This window comes from Myotis myotis, unplaced genomic scaffold, assembly GCF_014108235.1.
Source record: "Myotis myotis isolate mMyoMyo1 unplaced genomic scaffold, mMyoMyo1.p scaffold_m19_p_7, whole genome shotgun sequence".
In the NCBI taxonomy this organism is placed as follows: domain Eukaryota; kingdom Metazoa; phylum Chordata; class Mammalia; order Chiroptera; family Vespertilionidae; genus Myotis; species Myotis myotis.
In genome coordinates, this window is record NW_023416379.1 from 60,001,932 (window position 1) to 60,024,236 (window position 22,305).

Genomic DNA, 22,305 nt, shown 5'->3' on the forward strand with positions numbered 1-22,305 from the left:
AGTAAGGACTATTACTATCTCATTAATTATTTTTTGGCTGTTCTGTAGTTCCATTGGTCTTCCACTCTTGCTCTTCTTCTTTATGAAATGATGACTTTTCATGGTATTCTTTGATTTCTTTCTCTTGTATTTTATATAGGTTTTTATTTTGTGGTTACTTGAAACATCTTATAGATATAACAGTTTCTTTTAAAGTGATAATTTAACTTCAATCATATACAGACATTCTTCCCTTTTATTCCACCTTCCCACATTTTATCTTTTTGATGTCATACTTGTCATATTTTTATATTATATATCCATTAAGATATTATTAAAGATTTAAAAAAACAAAAAGGGAGAGAAACCAAGATGGAGGCATAGGTTAACACCGGAAATTGCTGCCTCGAACAACCACTTCAAAAATACAACTAAAAGACAAAACAAACATCATCCAGAACTACAGGAAGGCTTGCTGAGTGGAAATTCTACAACTAGAAGGAAAGAGAAAAGCACACTGAGACTCAGAGGAGGTGCGGAAGTAAAGTGCAGAGATAAGGAGGCGCACGTGGAAAGGGCTGGCAGCTGAGGATGCATCGCACGTGGAAAGGGCTGGCAGCTGAGGATGTGGCACATGTGGAAAGGGCTGGCAGCTGAGGATGTGGCACATGTGGAAAGGGCTGGAAACTGAGGACACGGTTGTCTTTTTCAATCGGGAGGGAGGCTCAAGCTCGCAACTGCTCTGAACTCCAGTTCCAGGTGAGTCTCTGGGGACCCAGACTCATACAGGGAGAAACTGGACTGTCTGGCATTGGTCGGAACTCGAGGGCAGCTTTCTCTCAGAGGTGCTTGCAGCGATACCAAGACACTGAGAAGCGGGGCCTCTTAGGGCAGGACTAAGGGGCAGCCATAGCTGCTTGCTCTGCCGTGTTGATCCCTTGAGACCCCACCCCACCCAAACTGTGCGCAGATCCTTTTGCATATGAAAGGACTGGCCCTTTGCAATCTGAAAATTACGTAACAAACTGCAGCTGGGTCAGAGAAAGCCAGAACATCCAAAAGAAGGCCCAAGGCCCCACAGCAGCTTGCATTGCTTCACAGCTGGGCTCCTGCTGGGTAGCCTCAGGCAGAGGCTAAATTAGCACCTCCTTAGAGATCCAAGAGCCAGTGTACCCAGTGGTCAGAGTGAGACCATCCAGATTACAACTCCTCAGATCCATAAGGGACACACTCAGGGGGCAGACTCAGTGAGCACCAAGGCCCCACTGAAGCAAGTCTTGCCCCAGAAGGGTGTCTCCAGCACAGAAGTTCTCCCACTGCAGATACAGTTGATTCTCACAGCCAATTGGCCTGGAGGTCAATTCCTCCCAGTAATACCTACAATAATCAAGGCTTAACTCCAACAAGACTGTGCACAAAGCCCACAAAGGGGTGCACCAAGAGTGTCCACCTCCGGTAATTGGGGAGGCTGAGCCACTGGGCCCTATAGGACATCTAGCACAGAAAGCAACTCTACCAACACAGGGAAGCATAAAAAATGCGGAGACAAAGAAACAGGTCACAAATGACAGAAATGGAGGAAAGCAAACTACTGGATATAGAGTTCAAAACCATACTTATAAGGTTTTCCAAGAATTGTCTAGAAACTGCTGATAAATTTAGTGAGACCCTCAAGAAATCTAGTGAGACCGCTGATAAACTTAGTGAGACACTCAAGAAATCTAGTGAGACCCTCGAGGTTATGAAAAAGGACCAACTAGAAATTAAGAATACACTGACAGAAATAAAGAATATTGTACAGAGTTCCAACAGCAGACTAGAGGATTGCAAGAATCAAGTCAAAGATTTGAAATATGAAGAAGCAAAAAACACCCAACTGGAAAAGCAAAAAGGAAAAAGAATCCAAAAATATGAAGATAGTGTAAGGAGCCTCTGGGACAACTTCAAGCATACCAACATCCAAATTATAGGGGTGCCAGAAGAAGAGAGAGAGCAAGATATTGAAAACCTATGTGAAGAAATAATGACAGAAAACTTCCCCTACCTGGTGAAAGAAAGAGACTTACAAGTCCAGGAAGTGCAGAGAACCCCAAACAAAAGGAATCCAAAGAGGACCACACCAAGACACATCATCATTAAAATGCCAAGAGCAAAACACAGAGAGAGAATCTTAAAAGCAGCAAGAGAAAAACAGTTAGTTACCTACAAGGAAATACCCATACGACTGTCAGCTGATTTCTCAACAGAAACTATGCAGGCCAGAAGAGAGTGGCAAGAAATATTCAAAGTGATGAATACCAAGAACCTACAACCAAGATTACTTTACCCAGCAAAGCTATCATTCGGAATTGAAGGTCAGATTAAGAGCTTCACAGATAAGAAAAAGCTAAAGGAGTTCATCACCACCAAACCAGTATTATATGAAATGCTGAAAGGTATCCTTTTAGAAGAGGAAGAAGAAGAAAAAGGTAAAGATACAAATGATTGCTGAAACCGGTTTGGCTCAGTGGATAGAGCGTCGGCCTGCGGACTGAAAGGTCCCAGGTTCGATTCCGGTCAAGGGCATGTACCTGGATTGCAGGCACATCCCCAGTAGGAGATGTGCAGGAGGCAGCTGATCGATGTTTCTAACTATCTCTCTCCCTTCCTCTCTGTAAAAAAATCAATAAAATATATTTTTAAAAAAAGAGATACAAATGATGAACAACAAATACACATCTATCAACAAGTGAATCTAAAAATCAAGTGAATAAATAACCTGATGAACAGAATAAACTGGTGAATATAATAGAATCAGAGGCATAGAAAGGGAGTGGACTGACTATTCTTGGGGGGGGATAGGGGTGTGGGGGATGTGGGAAGAGACTGGACAAAAATCGTGCACCTATGGATGAGGACAGTGGGGGTGGTAAGGGCAGAGGGTGGGGTGGGAACCGGGTGGGGGGGAGCTATGGGGGGGAAAAAGAGGAACAACTGTAATAATCTGAACAATAAAGATTTAATTAAAAAAAAAATAAACCCAAAAAGTATCAATAATAGATAATAGCACTGACAGCTGTGGGAGCCCTGGCTGTTGGCATGTACTACCATGGCATCACAGTCTTCTTTGTATGTACACCTGCAATGGAAGTCAGTGACAGGTGCAGGCGATGGTGTGCAAATACAGAGCTGGAGTGGTTACCCCATGTACACATACAGTGATGGGTGTCGGCTCTGGGGGTCTAGGATGGTGTCCTGCGCCCAAACAGCTGCAAAAACCTTGGCTACGGTTATGGTTTTCAGACTCTGGTGGGTGCAAGAAAAAGATGGGAACTGAGTGAGACTCAGGAAGTTGGTGTTAGCACACACAAGTACCTGTGGGGTAAAAGCTGGTAAAATCTGCAAGGGATCCACAGCAGCATTTTTGGTGGTGGGTTTCTTCAGTGGCAAAAGCTTCAGAGGTTTCCCTGACTGGTTTGGCTCAGTGGATAGAGCATTGGCCTGTGGACTGAAGGGTCCCAGGTTCGATTCTGGTCAAGGGCATGTACCTTGGTTGCGGGCACATCCCCAGTAGGGGGTGTGCAGGAGGCAGCTGTTCAATGTTTCTCTCTCATCAATGTTTCTAACTCTCTATTCCTCTCCCTCCCTTTCTGTGAAAAATCAATAAAATATATTTTTTCAAAAAGCTTCAGAGGTCATCTGCAAAGCAGGTCACTGGGAACCTCAGTTGCTCATACCTTGTGGCTTTTCTTCCTTGTTCCTAGCCATCTCTGTCTCTCAGCTTTGCCTGTCTCTGGCTCAGGTTACACTAAGTGGAACCTTCATGCTGTTCCCTGAAGGTTGGGGAAACTAGTCCCTCACCTTGTTCTTTCCCTGCAAGGGGAGCTCTTTCCAGCTGGGGAATGCACTTGTGGTCCTAAGCTATGCCCGCATGGGAGATTGATCGATGCAGGCAGAATGAAGCTGTTCTTCCTTCCTTTTGTGCTGTTATTCTCGCGTCTTTTGTTTTCCTTTGTTGCTCAACTTTCTTAAGTGGATGCCAGAGCTGGTTTTGTTTAGGAACAGCTGTCTAATGGTTGATCCTTTTGTGGGAACAGAGGCTGGGGTCTCCTACTGCTCTGTCTTGGTGATACCATTCTAGAATTGGGTTGTTTCCTCCTCTCAGAAAGGACAGAGTCCTCCCACATGAAATCTGACACCTGGAAGCCTTCATGTGCTTTTCTGTGGCTGCAGAGTATGGCAAGTATCCTGGAAAATCAGTTGTCCCAAGGGACTCTCCTTATGGCAGAAAAGTATCTTCCTTAAGCCCAATACCACCACTCCAGCTGCTTCACCAACAATAAATATCTCCACATGAGCATAGTGGGAGGTCTGTAGGACTGTTTGTCTTGCAGAGAAACCCTTATCAGTTTTTCTGCCATTTTTCCAGCTAGCCAGTATCAAGGACTTTGCATTCTGGGTTAAAATGAGCAGCAAGACACCAAACCATTATTTTAAAGTCTGGCCACCATTCCAGAAATGTAGGAATTAAAAAGATTCTTTTGAGGAGGGACTTTTAAGTATTGCAGATGTCATTTGGGTATCAGCCACACATCCTGGGACATATTTCTAGTTGAAATAGCGAGAAATTATATACCAACTCTTCTTAGAATTGGCCTAGCAGAGATCTCTCATTCATATCCTATCATCTGGGTACCAGTTCTTTAAAAAGAGATTGGCTCCAAGGTGCCCAGTAATGACAACTGATATCAGCTATCTGCATGCTAACTTCAGTCAGAATACCCCATATATTTTAGTGCTAGATGTGTTTGAGCTCTGCACACCTGTGATATGATTTAATCATTCTAATAATCTTTTGTTCATCTTTTTCTGCTCTGTCTCTTTTAATGGTTACTGATCAAAACACAATAAACACAGAGCTCCTAGCAATGAATATGTCCCAGGAAACTCAGCCCCCTGGCTTCTGCCTTGGCTTAGCATCTACAAATGCCTGTGACTCAGACAGTCTCCCACCAAGGCTGGTTTTCAGCTGCTTGTTTCTGTGGTGTGATCAAGGCATTGGATGTGCCCAGATCCCAAGGGCCTTTCTCTGTCCTAGACATTCCAATCTAATCAGTATGAAAAACATCCACCATAGTAAATGCCACTTTAATTATAAGCTTGCTCCAACTGGATTAGAATCAAAATAAGCATGCTTAAGACAAAAATTAGATCTGAAAAGCAAAATAAGTCATTGAGCTACTGAGAGAGGAGTCCATTTTTATTTCACAATTAAGTAATGTTCTTTTCAAATTCTTATTTTAATATTCTCATTTCCACCATAAACCTACACCACCATGCAATCCCATACCTTATTCCTTAAGTAATCATTTCCTTTTTACTCATCTATTATTTACCTTTCTGGTATCACTTCCGGTTTACTGCCTCTCTTCTCTTTCTTTTTTAAAATCCTTACCCAAGGATATGTTTTTACTGACTTTTTTTTTAGAGAGAGATAGAGGAAGGGAGAGAAAGAGAGAGAAAAATATTGATGTGAGAGAAAACATCAATCAGTTGTCTCTCACATGCACCCTGACCAGGGATCAAGTCTGTAACATAGGTGTGTGCCCTGACCGGGAATCAAACCTGCAACCTTTGACGTATGGGATGATGTTCTAACCAACTGAGCCACCCAGCAAAGGCAACTGCCTCCTTCCTCTTCAGGGCACTCAAAGTTTTGGATACAGAGGCTTATAAGCATTTCAGAGAAGCCCTAACAGTAGAGGCTAGTAAGGAGTGATAAACAGTGACTTTAGAGCTAGACTTGCTTTCAAATAATGGCTCCAACACTTAGTTGTATTATCATTTGCACACAATATTGATCTCTCTAAGCTTCAATTTCCTTAGTCATGAAATAGGAAGAAATCGTACTTACTTCACAAGGTGATTGTAAGGCTAAATGCAATAATGTAGGTAATGCCTTGACACATGCAGTAATATTACTAGACAGGTGCTACTTATTGATATGAGTAAGAGGATGCTCACCAGATCTATGCATAAATCTGGAATCAGGAAGACTTGAGTTTGAATCCTAGATCTGGCTCCTGAGAGTTGCAAGACCCTGGGCAAGTTGTTTAACTTCTCTCTGCTCTGTTGGCTCTTTGGCAAAATGGGGATAAAAACACCTGTCCTGTGGGGATCATTTTTGGATGCTGTTTATTAATACAAGCTTCTTCCAGAAGATAAATGCCAGGCTGTACTTGTATATATAGAGTAAAGTGACAACCATACACCTTTCTCTGAAATGCCCTGGTAATGAGAAATAAACATGACCATCATGTTATAAGGATTTCCAGGGGTAGTTACTCTTGTTCTATCCTCATGGCCATAAATAATTCCTTCTACTCAAATAATTCAGTATCAGATTTTTTGCTTTAGGTGAAATTCTCTGTGATTAAATAGGCAGAGTTGTGAACAAGTTTTCTCTGCTTTGTATACATTCCACAGATTCTGATTACAGCAGGAAAGCTCCCAGTGTGGCTGAACCTAGGCCGAGGCTGCAGGCCGACTCCAGAATCACAGTGACTTAGTGAAGAACCAAATCCCTTAGATGTTCCAAATATGGGATTCTTTTTTCTAGTTGGAGGTAAAAATACTACCTAGGAACCACCTACATTGTAACAGGATATCCAGAAGAGAGCCAGTGAGCTATTTATTTTACCATTAGCAAAGGGCCCGGTGGTAAATTTTATTATTGTCCCCAATTATTTGCAGCTGTTCTCCGTGAGGGACTTTCCTACCCCATCAACATCAGGTTGCATGTGACTTGAGTTGGCCAATGAAATGTAAGCAGCATGCTCACAGAAGCTTTGAGTCACTGGTCACTTTTTGCTCCTAGGAATTCCTTCAAAGAACACTCCCTAATAATTCCCTATGTGGGCCAAAGTACATGATGGTCACTGGACTGGACTGGCCCCTTCTTGGCAATGCTGCAAAGATAAGCAGGGCATGCCCAGCATTTCACTGTAGAATGTAGGAACACATGGTCCTCGGGTTTGGTTTTCAATCAACACAAACACACACACCCTTCATATATTGACTTTTTTCTAGAATGTTGAGTTAATTCTCCGGTCTTTTGTTATCTGCTGTGAGATAATTTAGCTGCTTAATGCAGTTGGAAAATGTGGTGCAAATGATACTGTAGTAAATGAAAGAACTTCATCAACTTCTAATTAGAAATTGAATCACTATGTGGACAGCATAATAAAATAGCCTGCTCTCAGTAATCTACAACTGAAATTGGTTCAGGGAAGACTTTATTGAAAGGATAAGATTTAAAGGCTCTAATTAAATTTACTTAAAAAAATAACTCCCTAACTTCTGGACTAGCACTGTCCAATAAAATGTTTCATAATGACATAATAATTCTATAATTATACTCTCTGATATGGTATCCACTAGCCACATGTGGCTATTGAACATTTGAAATGTGCTAGTACAACTGAGGAGTTAAATTTTAAATTTACTTTCATTTATACTTAAATTTAAATAACTATATATGGCTAGTAGCTACTGAACTAGAAAGTGCACCTTTGATCCTACATTGGAAGAATATATTTTCTTAATAGTTGAAGTATTCTTTCATGCTACTATGTTTGGCACTAAGAAAGTTATATGTATGCATATGCATGTGTGTGTATGTATATGTCTACATCTATCTAGTTATTTCTCTATCCCTGCAATTAGCAGACAACCTCACCCTGTTATGTTTATATTAGGCAGCCATATCATTGTAGATCCAAGAAAGCATTGACTGTTCTGTTTCAGACTCTTATGGGTACTCTCAACAGAGATCCCATTTAACTTTATGAAGCCAATTTTACAATAAAGCATTTCCCTAAGATTGCCGCAACATGCAAACTAATAGTACCACATCCTAGAATCATAAGTTAAAGATGTTCTTACTTAGTTCATCCATTGATCTGGAAAGAACCACTCCCAAATCATCCTGACAGCTTACAATATTATATTTTCAAATCTCTGTACTTCAGCTATCTTTATACTGAAAATTAGGCTCCCAAGTTCTTCAAACAACCAGATTTTAGTTGCCCCAGTCATGAATTGAAACTTAACTATATTTTTATCTAACTATATAACGAAGGAGTTTATATCACCCATTTTCAAAAGATTCATCTTCCTGCAAAGATTTAATATTCTGAGATGTACTATGATTGTTAAGACCATGGTATTTGGAAAATAATAATACCTAATTGTGAAGATATAATTATTTGGGAAGGCTGGAGGTTGATGTTTCACTAGGGACACTTGGACACTGGTTCTTTTTATGTTCTGTGGCTATGGCCTTCCTGGTGGCCTTTCTCAAGGAGTAGAGGCTAGGGAAATCTTTGCCAAAAAAGGCCACGTTGGTCACAGCCTCAGAGAGGTTCTTTATCATTGGGCAATTGACTAAGACATTTAATCTATTCTTGACAAGAGTGTGGTGTATTCTCTTCCCCTTAATTATAGAGCATTAGAAAGACCTGGCTCTACTTCCTACTGACAGTGTGAGAATTAATTCATTGCAAGTACCTAGCATAGCAACCAATATGCTCCTGATAAATGATTATTGATGCTTTGTTTTTATTGAATTCTAAAATTAAAATATAATTTTACTCAAGGAACAAAAAGGCTTCTAAGAAAAATATATCCTTTGGAATAAAGTAGAAGACTGTTCAATAGGAAGAGACGAATATACACCAAGTATATCAATACCAAAAGTACTCCCAAATGCAAGGCTTTGTACTTTTCTATTAAAAACAAAATAGAAGGGAATAACTAGTAAAAGTCAGGCTCTCTTCTACAGACAAGCGAGGCATGATCACCCCTGATCTCTATTCACCTGAGAAAAGGAAGTTAGAGAGAATATAAAGAAGAAAAGCTGAGGCACTTGAAGTTTCCATAGTCTGTTTTTGTTCACATGCCAGATCCTGGAATTGCTTCCCAATTTCATCTCCAGTTTCCCTCAGCCCAAGTAGGATGTGTTCTTAAAACTCTAAGGCACCTGCCCCTATGAGCCATGTGAGCAGTGGGTCACAGGAAGCTCTCGGAGAGGTCTTAGGGGTCCTCTCTGCAGAGGCCCGTGCTAGTCATCAAGCTTTCCCACAATAGAGAAGTAATGCTGCCAGGAGGACTAGTCAGACATATATAGGGTCACACATTTGAGTCAGATTTTCTTAACTTGAGAACTAAGTTGGACAGCTTTAAAAATGTATTAACTCTTTCAAACAGTAACCTGAAAGAGATAATGCCATTTTCCAAACTGGCTGACCAGCATCTGGATCTGAATTAAGCAATGAAGAATTCAAATTTATAGCAAGAGAATAATATATAATAGCAGATATTTTACAATGTAAGCTATCAATCTTACAAGGGGTATATCTAATGTAAGACGACAAATCAAGACTATTTCTCAAAATATAAATAGAGCCGGAATCTGAAAGATTGAATTTATCAGTAACATGTTATATATTTGTTGTCTTTATTCTCCAGAGAAAAATGTGAAACTGTGCAGCTAAAGCATCAACTTGATTGCTTAATGATGGTTAACATCTAAGACTTTGCTCTGAGGGAAATAAAGTGGAAATTTAAATAGTGTTGCAATTTGCCATTAGTGCAGTTTTCACTGTTTATTTCCAAATGAGGACACAAGTGAAAGACAATGCGGAACCTGCTCGGACCATATTACATTCAGTCAAATCCTCTTTCTTTTTTATTGATTCTGTAGGTACACGCTGCTTTAACACCATATATGGCTTGTTTTTAAGCTCTTAAGGAAACTTTAAAGTTTTCCTATTTACCCAATATTCCTATAATCCTTGGATACAGAATGTCTTCCTGTGCATAGAAACACAGATATATTTTCCCTTCACCAAGCAGAACAGCAATTTATTCCACATTACAGTCATCTCCCCTAAGAAAATATTGACTCTCCTCAATGCTGAAAATATACACCCCTGACCCTTGTTAGATTCTAAACCCCAGGAAAGGGTCTACTATCCTGTGAGATGAGTCTAATTACATTTTAGGGCATATTCCCATGCTGGAAATAAGACAAGAGCTCAAGCATTATAACAATAGTAATCATCAGAGCAGTTATTTAAATTAATGCTTTCAATCAAGCACCCTAAATAAACATCATAATGAAAAAAATAGAATTTAAATTTAAATGAACATTCCACCCCATTAAATAAAACAAACAGGTGGGTGGGAGTGACATTGACAAAGATCCTTTTACTTTACCCATGTAAACATCAGACTAGCTTTTCTCCCTGGGCTTGCTTTTCTTTCTTTGGCCTGACAGTTCTGATTCTTCAGCCTCCTCATGAAAAAGAGAAGCATTCCCTTGAAGATGAACTAAATTCATCAGCAAATGAAATTACATTCATTTGATAAAATGCTAAGCGGAAAAAGGCAGGTTTATTTTAAGCCGTCAACAGGCTGTTTTAGTTAATCATGCACAGTGCAGAAGACAGGAGTTCGGTTGCTAAGAAAATGGTTGGCATGCTTCCAGGAGATCCATGTGATGTGAAATGCATCTGCTCCTTTTAACAGTGAAACAGAAAAAAATAAAATAAACAGTTCAGGGTATATTTGGTGAGTCACTGTGGAACACAGGGCCAAAATAACTCCAGTGTTGTCAGTTTATTTTATGCAACCTTATTGTTGTGGTGTTAGCCTTTTCTTATAATTAAAAAATATTCATTTTCATAGAAAATTGATACATATTTATTACAGATAAATTGAAAAGTATAAAATAAGAAATTTAAAATCTGCTATAGCACACACACAAACATGAATACCGGTATCTACAGTCTTTGATGCATGCAAACAGGGGCTCAATATTTGCTGAATGAATTAATATAAATTTTGTTTACAAATATGGTATTGCACTGTATTTTTTTTTAAAAAAAGGTTTTTATTGGTTTAGAGAGAGAGAGGAAGGGAGAGGGAGAAAAAGAGAGAAAGAGACATTGATGAGAGAAAAACATCCACTGGCTGCCTCCTGCACGCCCCCTACTGGGGATCACAAACCACAAACCAGGCATGTGCTCTGACCAGGAATCAACCCACGACCTCTTGGTGCATGGGACAGCATGGAGCCACACTGGCAGGGCTGTCTTTACTTTTATAACCTGTGCTTTATTCATTAAATTATTTATCATAAACACTTTTCTGTGTTATTAAAGATTCTTCTTAAGCATTATTTTAATAGATTCATTATTATGGGACACATAAGTTGTTCTCTTGCAAGACTTTTATAAGATCCAGGAACTGGCTCTCCCCAAGGAGGCTGATGCTATGGTGCTGATGAAATCCAAACATGTTCAAGGTTTCTTGCTTGGATGTTACACTTATTTCTCTGCTTAGTCAGCCAGTCACTGCAGTCTCAGCAGTTCTAAGCATGTGTAATTTCCACCACCAGTTACAGACCTTTACTACCTAGATGGATACCAGCTGCTGTCCGCATCCAGGCACACTAATGTGAGAAGGAATAGCCAAAGATTGCAGCCTGCTTGGCGACCCCTGCATGTCATAGGGTCCTCAGAGTAAAGTAACCATGGCCTTCCATGTCCACAGCATCTTCAGGGTGGCTACTATGGACAAAGAGGACAGGCCAAAGGACAGTGTTTAAACATTGGTTTAAAAAGCTATTGATTATATGAATAACCCAGAGGCTGAGAGGTTCAAAACAGAAAAGTGAGCAGAGAAACCTGATTATTTCCTGAGAACTAACTTGAGTCCACTTTCTTCACTAACAACAAAATGGAAAACAGGACAATCCAAGGCACTAACAATGATGGAGGGCAAGCAGAAGATATTTTTCCAATGAATTTTAGAGAGTGGAAAGGAGGGGGAGAAACAGAGAGAAACATCAATGTGAGAGAGACACATCGACTGGTTGATCCCACAGCTGGTACATGCCCTTGATCAGAATTGAACCTGGGACCCTTCAGTCCACGGGCCAACATTCTATCCACTGAGCCAAACCAGCTAAGGTGTGATTCTTGAAGATTCAGTACAATCATCAGCTGGCTGAACAAGAACTAGCCTGCTAAGAAGGAAGAATTTGAGCATCAGCAGGCATACTGGAGAATTCAATATCTTGCAAGTTCATCATTAAAGCTGCACCAGGGAGCTGAGGACAAGCTCTTCCAGGGACACAGCTCCTCTGTCACAAGGTGCCTCATCTGAACAACTACCAAAGAAGGGGGCCATGCTGACAAGAAACATGTTCCCCAGATCTGCCGTGAAGTTTAAAGTCAGTTCAGTTTTTAAAAATTCTATTTAAACTGTGAAGTAAGCTGTAGAAATAAATAGATCCAAATATGCATACCAACTCAATCAAAACAGAAATTCATTTCTTGCCCATTGAACAGTCTAAGACAGCTGTTCCTGCTTGGTGGGTGCTCCTGCACACCGTGACTCCAGGAGTGACCCAGGCTCGTCTTGCCTTATCTCCACCGGGGCTCCTCGTCATCTGCTTCCACCATCTAGTAACCTGTGCATTTGGCCCTTTAATGATTACAAGTAATGCAAAGCTGAATAGCGTATTTGAAAAAATGAAGTCCACAGTTCGTTTCTCTGAATTAGGCACTCTGGTTGATGTTATAGAATAGGACTCAGAAGACAAAGGGGATTAAAGGAAGCTTGGCAGAGGTAAGTAACCCAGAGAAGACAGATTTTTAAACTCAAATTTCGGATTAGTCAGTTGACAGCTCACAAAACTTTTTATAAGGTGCTTCCTTGTCACGGAAGACTCAAGCCTGAGCATTCTGAGTGAGGAAATATCTCAAATGCCACTGTGTCTTTTTTTAATCCAAAAATATCTTATTAGCAGAGCTATAGAGCTTGGACTTTTAAAAAAATTATATTAATTGTCGAAAATATTACAGATGCCCCCCCCCCCCATTGACCTCCCTCATCCCCACTTTCTCCTATTTATCAAAATAATTATGGCTCAGTTATGATCTGTACCAATGCTCCTCAAATGATCTATGGTGAAAAAAAGTTATTTTTTTCCATTTACAAAGGAACATTTGTGTATGGTACTGTTCATGTAGTAAAATATGTCTTAAAAATGAATTACTAGAAAATTTAAATCAAAATTATATACAAAAATAGAAGCCCAATTTTTTATTATTAGGTCCAATAGATACAAAATTACTATGACAAATAGCTATAAAAGTTTCTAAATGCTAACTTTTAATTCCTGTGCTTATTTAATTGCAAACCAGTAATGGTTAGTGGACTAGAAAGGGTCCATGCATCATGCTTTGAGAAGCCCTGCTCCACACCAGCGATTTTCAACCAGTGTGCCGCAAGCATTTTTAAAACATGCAATGCCTGACTATTTAGTCAGGGGCACTGACCTGTTTTCCCTTAGATTGTCAAATTTTAAAAAATAGCAACAGCCAACACAACAATAATCTGGTGTGAATGAACCAAATTTATACCTTTTTTGTCAGATTGGCAAAAAATATATATTATTTGGTGTGCTGCGGAATTTTAGTAATTAGTTATGTGTGCCATGAGGTAAAAAATGGTTGAAAATCACTGCTCTACACCATTTCCAGCTCCTGAACTAATGCATGGAAGGCTCCTCCATCAGAGGGTGAAGAAAGGATCGATATACAACAGTGAGCTGTTGTGTCTGAAACTGCAGTAAAGGTTAGGACCTCTTCATTCCTGTGGTCTGGTTGGATATAATTCCCCAAATATGTCTTTTGGCTGAATATTTAGTTCTGAACTGATGAAGTCATGATATATTTGGAATCTCCCATTTGGTAAGTAATTTTTAAGTCCTAAAGGTGCTAGTTGTATAGCATATTCCCGTTTTCAACTACATATTTGTTTTCCATGCTTAAGAATCTTTTTTTTTTTTTAAATCAATGCTCATGAATTTAGCACCATATGGAATGGTATATAGCATGGAGCTTCATATTCTTGTTTTACTCCAGGTAGGGTTTCCCCCAGATCCCCTTGGTTCTGTGGTTCCCTAAACTAGGAGCTCTTGGCTTGTTAGGCACTGGCTCCACCTTTCTCTTTGCATCCAAATAGGAGCTCTCCTAGAAATTGTTTTAGTGATTTCCTTTTCGCTAGGACTTCTGTTATGGCTGCAGCACCCTGGGTTTTGCTTTATGATATGGACCATTCAGTGTGATCAGACTGGGTCAGGGCACCAGTAACCACAATTATGTTGTTGGACTAGACTGCAGTGGTTCTCAACCATCTGACCCTTTAAATACAGTTTCTTTAAATGGGAGATTCCAAATGTGACCCAACCATAAAATTATTTTCATTGCTACTTCATAACTGTAATGTTGCTACTGTTATGAATTGTAATGTAAATATCTGATATGCAGGATGGTCTTAGGCGACCCCTGTGAAAGGGTCGTTCGATCGCCAAAGGGGTCACAACCCACAGGCTGAAAACGGCTGAACTAGAGGGAAATCCATTTCTTGACTGTCTATTCTTTCTAAGAAATGTGAATTTAATCACCCAGATTAAACAACATCAATTTTTATGTAGTTTGCTTACTGGCATGACATCTTATTTTTAGACATCAAGTAGTAATTTCTTTGAGCAGCACTGCTTCATGCAACAACATAAGGGGGTGGGCAAAAGTAGGTTTACAGTTGTAATCCAAATAAATAATACAATAATTAATCAATAATAATGCAAGAATAAACTGTAGGTTTGCAGTGGTGAGTACACGAAACAGTTTATTCTTGTATTATTATTGATTAATTATTGTATTATTTATTTGGATTACAACTGTAAACCTACTTTTTGCCCATCCCTTTTTCGCTCCTTAAAATACCTTTAAACACTAGAGGCCCGCTGCCTGAAAATTCATGCATGGGGGGAAGGGGTGGTTCCTCAGCCCGGCCTGCCCCCTCTCACAGTCCAGGAGCCCTCAGGTGTGGGAGGCGACCCAGTGATCAGGGGAAGGCAATGCCCCATCACACCTCTGCTGCTGCCAGTGCCAGCAGCGCAAGCCTTGGCCGGCCCTGGTTACCTGAGCCTTGGGCGGCCCTGGGCATCTGGGCAGCCGCCATCTGAGGCTTGCCTGTGCTTCGGGCCAGCCCTGGGTGGCTGTGGGGCTGAGGGACTGGGTGCTGCCATCTTGTGGCTGTGGGCGCCACCATCTTTGGACAGTCAATTAGCATATTCTCCCCTTATTGCCTGTGTGCACCTCCATCTTTGAGGGCGGGGCAGTCAATTAGCATATTCCCTCTTTATTGGCTGTGGGCACCGCCATCTTTGTGACAGCGTGAGGTCAATTAACATATTCCCTCTTTATTAGATAGGATTAGTATAAATGCAGAGAAAATTAAACCATTTGTTCACCTTCCAGGGTATAGTTCTTTGATTAGATAAGTGCTACAGAAAAAGTCAGTTTAGGTTTAATATAGTAGAATTAGGACATAAGCAAAATTTTAGTGCCAAGTTCCTAGGGAAATGCCAATGCATACTGTTAATTTCATCACAATCTGAGTTTACTGATCTTACTGACAGCTCTAGCTCAGTAGTCACACAGTAGCTGACCTTTTTTTTTTTTAGTTCATTGCCATCCTCTTTTACTCCTTAAATTTGTTATAATTTTAAGAAAGAAAATTAGCTAATGTAAAGATTAATGTTTACCAGTAGTATTTTGTATGCCAATCAAATGCATGTGTGTGTATGTGTGTGTGTGTGTGTGTGTGTGTGTGTGTGTGTATGTAGTTGGCCAATCAAATGTGTGTGTCTATATATCTCTGTGTATATATATGTATATCCAGAAACCTGGCACTTCCCCAGGCATGGGGAAAGAGGACAAAAGCTACTAATTAGTAAAAGTGGGAAAGGCTTCAGGCAAACTGCAGACTTCCCGTCCAACCATCAGGCATCCACCCCTCTTCCAGGACTCATCCTGCCACTTCCATCCTGGACTGCACCTCCTACATCTCCTTTCTCCTCTGGAACCGCGTTCCCTTCATTATCCTGGGCCTGTGGCTGCATAAAAGTCCAGAGCCTCCGGAGCTCCGTCATGTTTGTCCATCTCCGCCTGACCAAGGTGAAAACGCCTCTAAAGCATTTCTAACTAATCCACACATCTCCAATAACTGGAATTTTACCAATGAAAACCCACTTCGGACACTCATTACGCTAATTATAAAAATCGCTGGTATTCGAGATAAAAGCTAACCAAGGCACCTATAGCTGCCTCTGAAGCTTGGCATTTTGATTAATAACTACCACTAGAGTATGTATTTCCAATTAGAGCAACTGCCTGCCTTAGGGTCTGGATGAAAACGAGCTGCAACCCATATTTGCACACATCATGTCTGCTGAAGTATCTTAAGCAAATTACAGGCCACATAACACCTTCCCTTGAAAAAATCAAGCTACTTGGAACGGGACTACATTTAGAAGGGCCTCTTCCTCATTTCCCGTCCACTTTGAACTCCTGGCTCTCCAGCTCCCATCCTGACCATTGTACAAACCTGCTCCTGCCAAAGAGGCTTATGACCTAAAAGCAAACTCCAATGTGCTAGGCCCCAGCACAGTTCCTGAAATATCAGTATTCGTTTCTATCATTTTAGGAGGAATTAAACATGTCTTAATCCTGTTTTTCCCTTACCATATATTACTGAAAAACCTTGATTCAGGCATGAAACAGGAGATTCTGGTAATTAAGTAGAATATGCCATATTCATTACTCGGCACGTGAATTCTCACCTCCCATAAAGTGGTAAAAGTAAAATTATTTCATTGTCCCCAAGCTCTCTTGAAAATGCTCAACCTAACAACCCAAATAGATAAACGCGCTTGAAAATAATGATAACTAAATGCCTCTGGAAAAAGCACAGCTAGTGAAGATTCTCTCATGGACAAATTAGGTGCCACATTTTTCCAGCAAAATTAGTAGTCTGCTAATTGGTAACAAGATTTCTTCTTGTATGAAACATATACTATTTTCCCATACATATCAGTTTTAACTTCTCTTCAAAGGCTCCAGCCTGAATAAAGGAATTAAAAGAGGATGATATGCTCACAGGGGCATTTTTAGTCATGCAGCGGTTATCTGATACTGCATCCTGTTCTGAAGCTGTCTAAATCTTAATTCAGTATAAACAGGAAGTGCACATTTTCTACTCAATGCATTTACTTGCTTTCCCTCCCAAAGGATGGAATGTTGGGCCGGCCTTGGTTTTCATTCAAGTCAATAATATGCATGTGCATGACATGTGGGGGATGCCACCAGTAATAACTGAAACTTTAGTTTGAGAAAAGATTCAATTGCAGAGAAATAAGAACAGATTCAAAGTGGGTCTGGGGAGCTGCCAAAACATGAGTAGAAACATGTTAAAAAATTCTTTTCCTATTTTTTTCTGACACTCAGAATTTTGAGAGCGTCTCTGATTATCTTTGAAACAGCCCCACCATACCCAGAGAAAGCTGCAAGGAGCAGAAAGGACAGTTGCATAAGGAAAAGTCACCCTTTAGGAGGGAACAAGATTCAGCTTCTGAGTCACTTGACATTTCCCATGCACCTGACAAGTTTGAGACAAGATGCTTGGTGTTTTCTCAAAAGACTGTTGTGTGCTGCTGTGTTTTTTACTTGTATTTAATGATGTGAGCTCAGGGACGGAAGAGAGCTAAAATGAGTAAGTGTACATATTTTTTCTTTTAAATTATGTGTGTATATTTATATTTAAAATGTGTACATTAAAATATATGTATATTCATTTAACAATTCCAATGATTTCACCCATCATTTAACAAACAAGTAAATACTCCAGCAGAGATTAAACCTGGGGTGGGATTAATAAAGTATAGAAGAGTCCCTCTCTCTTGGCTAGTCCCAGTTCCCAAATACCTCTCATATTGTGAGCATCAATGTACAAGGTGATCCTGGCATTTAAAGAGAAGCATTTTCTCATGGAAACACCAGCCACATTTCCCTCACGTTCTCTACTAAAGGACTAGTAATTCATTCTAGGGCTGGAATTAAAGCTGGTTGTGTTCAATAGGCTGGACCAAGCAGAGTTTCCCCCTAGCATTCTGAGTTTAGAGTCTAATCCCAATACAAAATGTTTCTCCACTGAACTCCCTTTAGTTGAATTCTCACAAGAAATTTGTAAGGATTAACAGGCAAAGTGGAATAATAAATGTGGTGTTCTTTATCTATGGTAAAAGCCTTCCCTGGTTTTGGGGGACCGTGCCACTCTGACTCCAACCTCACAGTTCCAGTGAGGACCTATCAGGTCAGAGTTTCCTGTGTTCTTGACTACAAGGGAGGTCTTATGACTCAGAGTGACCTGTTAACCTGGTCACCATGACTGGTCCAGGGGATCACACAAAGGACTCAATTGAGGCCCCTCAGTGTTCTTCTCTTGAGTTTTCTGCTGGAATTAATAGGAAAGAGCCTTTCTTATCTTTGTGATTAAGTTCTGTAAAAATGTTACTTCAAGTGTCAGACCACCATGTCCCTGGCTAATAAAGATGTCTGAAAATATAAAACTAATACAGTTGACCCTTGAACAACACAGGGTTTAGGGATGAAAGCCCCCCAAATAGTCAAAAATCCACACATAACTTTTGACTCTCCAAAAACGTAACTACTAAATGCCTACTGTTAACTGACAGCATAAACTGTCCATTAACACATATTTTGTATTTTGTATTATTACATACTGTATTCTTGACATAAAGTAAGCTAGAGAAAAGAAAATGTTACCAAGAAAACCATAATGAAGAGAAAATACATTTATTAAAAAGAAATCCGCATATAAGTGGACCTGCATAGTTCAAACCCATGTTCAAGAGTCAACTGTACTCAGAGAGGAACTGAGATGTGAGGTGGAGTCCTGCCAGGATCCCAGCCCCTGCATCCAAGCTCCTAGAGGCCAGATCCTACCCAAGGCCTGTGTTGTTTGTTTTGCATTCTTTGTTTCAGAATCATAACTATCGCCTCTTCTGTCCTCAGTAAGTTAGTGTCTTCCAGTGAAGAGGCAGTGTGGTCTGTTTCACAAGTGAGGACAACATAGCTCACAGGTTAAATGACTCTACATTCCCAAAGCTAGTAAAGACAGAACCAGCCAGCTGCTAGAACCAGTACGACTGAGGTACAACATCAGGGTTCAAAGGCTGAGCCTTCATGGGTAGTAGAGGTTTTGTGGCATAGGTTGTTTGTTTTAAGTGAGAGCAACTCCTTTTCTATAAAGGCACTGGCAGAGAGTTGTCAGTAAAAGTGATGTCCCCTCCATCATGTCAATGAATAGCAATAAACACTTTTCCTGGGGGAAAATAATACGGAAACTTTGGGGATCCAGGACGGCCCAACTTTGTAAAATCTGTTCAATCAATTTACAAAAGGAGCCCAATGCTTTTTGGAGAGAAAGAAATTGAGACCCACTACTTGCTCTCAGAGATTCAAGTTTAGGAATGACCCAGGCCGAAGAAACTCCGGTCGGGACAGAACAGCAGGCTTTTATGTTGTTTAATAATGAGCAATTTCGACTTCTGATGTGAGTAATTAGATGTATTGTCTCAGCATTCCCTCACTAAGAGGAGGAGAAAGCACAGCCCCGCTCACTGCACCGAGGAGATGAGCACCTCAGGGAAGGGCCATCAGCACTGCCTTAGACGCCTTCCATAGGGTCGGGAATGCCACCCACCCACGGAAATCATTCCTCCTGCATCTTCCCTTTTTAAGGAGCAGCCCAAGCACCTCAGTCAGTACAAGGGGCCTAATGAAAACAACAGACAATAGTTTATTGAGTCCTTCGATGTGTCTGACTTGGACATTAATGTACATTACAACTGCATCTACATAGCATCCCTGTCACTCTGTCATTCTCACTCCTTTGCCGTGCTTTGTATTTCTTCATAGCATGCACCACTGCTGAATTATATTACACGTTTTATTTTTTGTTACCTGACTCCTTGTAATGAAAAAACCAGTTTTTCTCTCCTGTATGTCTCCTTTACTTTTACACAGAACATTCACTTCTATCTCAGTCACCAAATGTATGTGTGTGGGAGGGTCCTCCCTCGCCCCCCCATTCCCTCCCCCCAAGAAATTCTCTGTGACACCAACTGGTTGTTTTACAATCTAACTAAATTCTGCAGGACCTGGAGATGTCATCAGATTAGACTGCCCCCACCCCATGTCAGGTAACAATCCCAAGTAGTAGGTCCCCAGGTTACTCACACCTTCTGTCCAATTTGGCTACAGAGGTTCCCATGACCTCCGCTCCTTGGATTCTACTATTTGCTAGAACAGCTCAAAGTACACAGCGAAGCACTTGCTTACACTGACCGGTTTATTATGAAAGGATATGATAAAGGGTACAGGTGAACATGCAGATGAAGAGCCGCATGGGGCGAGGTGTGTGGGAGGGTGTGTGGGGAGGGTAAGGAGCTTCCCTGCCCTCTCCAGGTACACCCCTCTCCCAGCACCTCCGCTTGTTCACCCATCAGGACCCTCTCCAAACCTCTTCCATTTGGGTTTTCATGGAAGCTTCATTAGAGGCAGGATTGACTAAATCGCTGACCACCGACGATTAAAATATTCAGTCCTGCCCTAGCTGGTTTGGTTCAGTGGATAGAGCATCAGCCTGTGGACTGAAGGGTTGCGGGTTCAATTCCAGTCAAGAGCACATGCCTGGGTTGCAGGCTTGATCCCCAGTAGGGAGCGTGCAGGAGGCAGCCACTCAGTGATTCTCATCATTGATGTTTCTATCTCTCTCCCTCTCCCTTCCTCTCTGAAATCAATAAAAAAAAAAATATTTTCAGCCCTTCTTCCCTCCCCCAAGGTGGGTGAGGGAGGGACTGAAAGTTCCAACCCCCTAATGGAATCACTGGCTCCACAAGCAGCCATCCCCTATTCTTAGGTGCTTTCCAAAGTCACCTCATTAACATGACAAAAGACAGTATGGCTCTCATCCCTTAGGAAATTCCAAGGGTTTCAGGAGCTCTGTGCCAGAAACTGGACGAATACCAAACATGTATTTCTTATTATAAATCACAATATCACACTCCCAAACTAAAATGAGCTCCAAGAGGAGAGCTCTGTGTTGCTAACCTCCATACCCAGACTGCCAGGAGACAGTATATTTTTAGTTAAATTCATCGAATGAATGACGGTACTATGTGAGTCCATCATAAGAACCCTATGTGATAAGTTTTTAATAGGTTAAGTAATTAACACAAGACAACATTGCTAGCAAGTGGCAGAATAAAGATATGGATTAAGTTGTGTGTGACTCCAAAGCCTTCACTTTGAGGCACTAAGTAATACTGGCTGGGTGCCTTGAAGGATTTATTGAGTAAATAGCAGGAAACACAGAAGAGAGAGGACTTTGCCCACCTCACATCTCTGGCCAGGGCTTGGCCCTGCCACTAGTATCTGTTAAAGCACCGGTTTTAAAGTTAAATCCGAATTCTATACCTGAGCTTCTCGTTCCCCACCTGGTGACCTCAGGTCACCTAACCTCTCACAATCTCAGTTTCTTCATCTGCTATCTCTAGTGATGGCAAAGAATTTCGAATAGTTGCTGACTCGATAAATTCTACACCAATGGTAGCAGTGATCCCAATGAGAGAGATTGGCTGTAACACAAGGAAACACGCTGGCTCCCCTAGTCTGGCTGGCAGCCAGTGTTATTGGTCAATCGTTTGCAGAATAACATAGTTCGCTTGTATTCTATCCTCTTTCAAAGCCCTTCTCGCTCCCTGCCAATGCCTCTAGATGTGTAGAGATCCCAGATGCAATGCCGGGAAAGGCCTTGCTTGCATTGAACCTAGGATCTGCTCACAGCTGCCCAGTGGAAGAACGCCCGCCTGCGATGTGTTATTGGGCCTGTGCATATTTGTTTCGTAAAGGAGCACCAGCCTCGTTCTGCCAACACAACAGGGTTTAAAATGTATTCTCCAAATTCTCTGGCAATACATTTGAGGCTTGTGATATTTGGAGTTAATGCCCAGGGCTATCACTATGAGCTGAGAGATGCACATAAACCTTCTGACAATTCGTTGGGGAGGCTCTTCCTGCTGTCCTTAGACACTTTTAATAGAAGAGGTGACCATTGGCATGGCTGTTTTCCCTAGTTATGTGTCTGTGCTAATTTTCAATCGTAAAGACCTCCTTTTAATATCAGGAAATACTACATAACACCAGCTTTCCCCAAAAGCAATTGTCCATTGACTGAGGAGCTACCTTATGAAAAACAACTACAGTGACTTAACTATAGACTTTTAAATGCATTGGAGTTGTATAAATCACTTTGACATCTACAGACATTTGGAAGACGGTGGTG

The 22,305-nt window shown here is 41.0% G+C and overlaps 1 long non-coding RNA gene across 1 annotated transcript in view; it reads right to left on the minus strand.

Annotated features, from left to right (window-relative positions):
- Window positions 1-10,522, minus strand: part of LOC118660317 — a 71,710-nt gene extending 61,188 nt beyond the window's left edge. Inside the window, exon 1 of the long non-coding RNA XR_004968866.1 lies at window positions 10,237-10,522. This is a non-coding gene — a long non-coding RNA (uncharacterized LOC118660317). The remainder of the gene's footprint in view (window positions 1-10,236) is intronic.
- Between the last annotated feature and the right edge of the window lie 11,783 nt (window positions 10,523-22,305).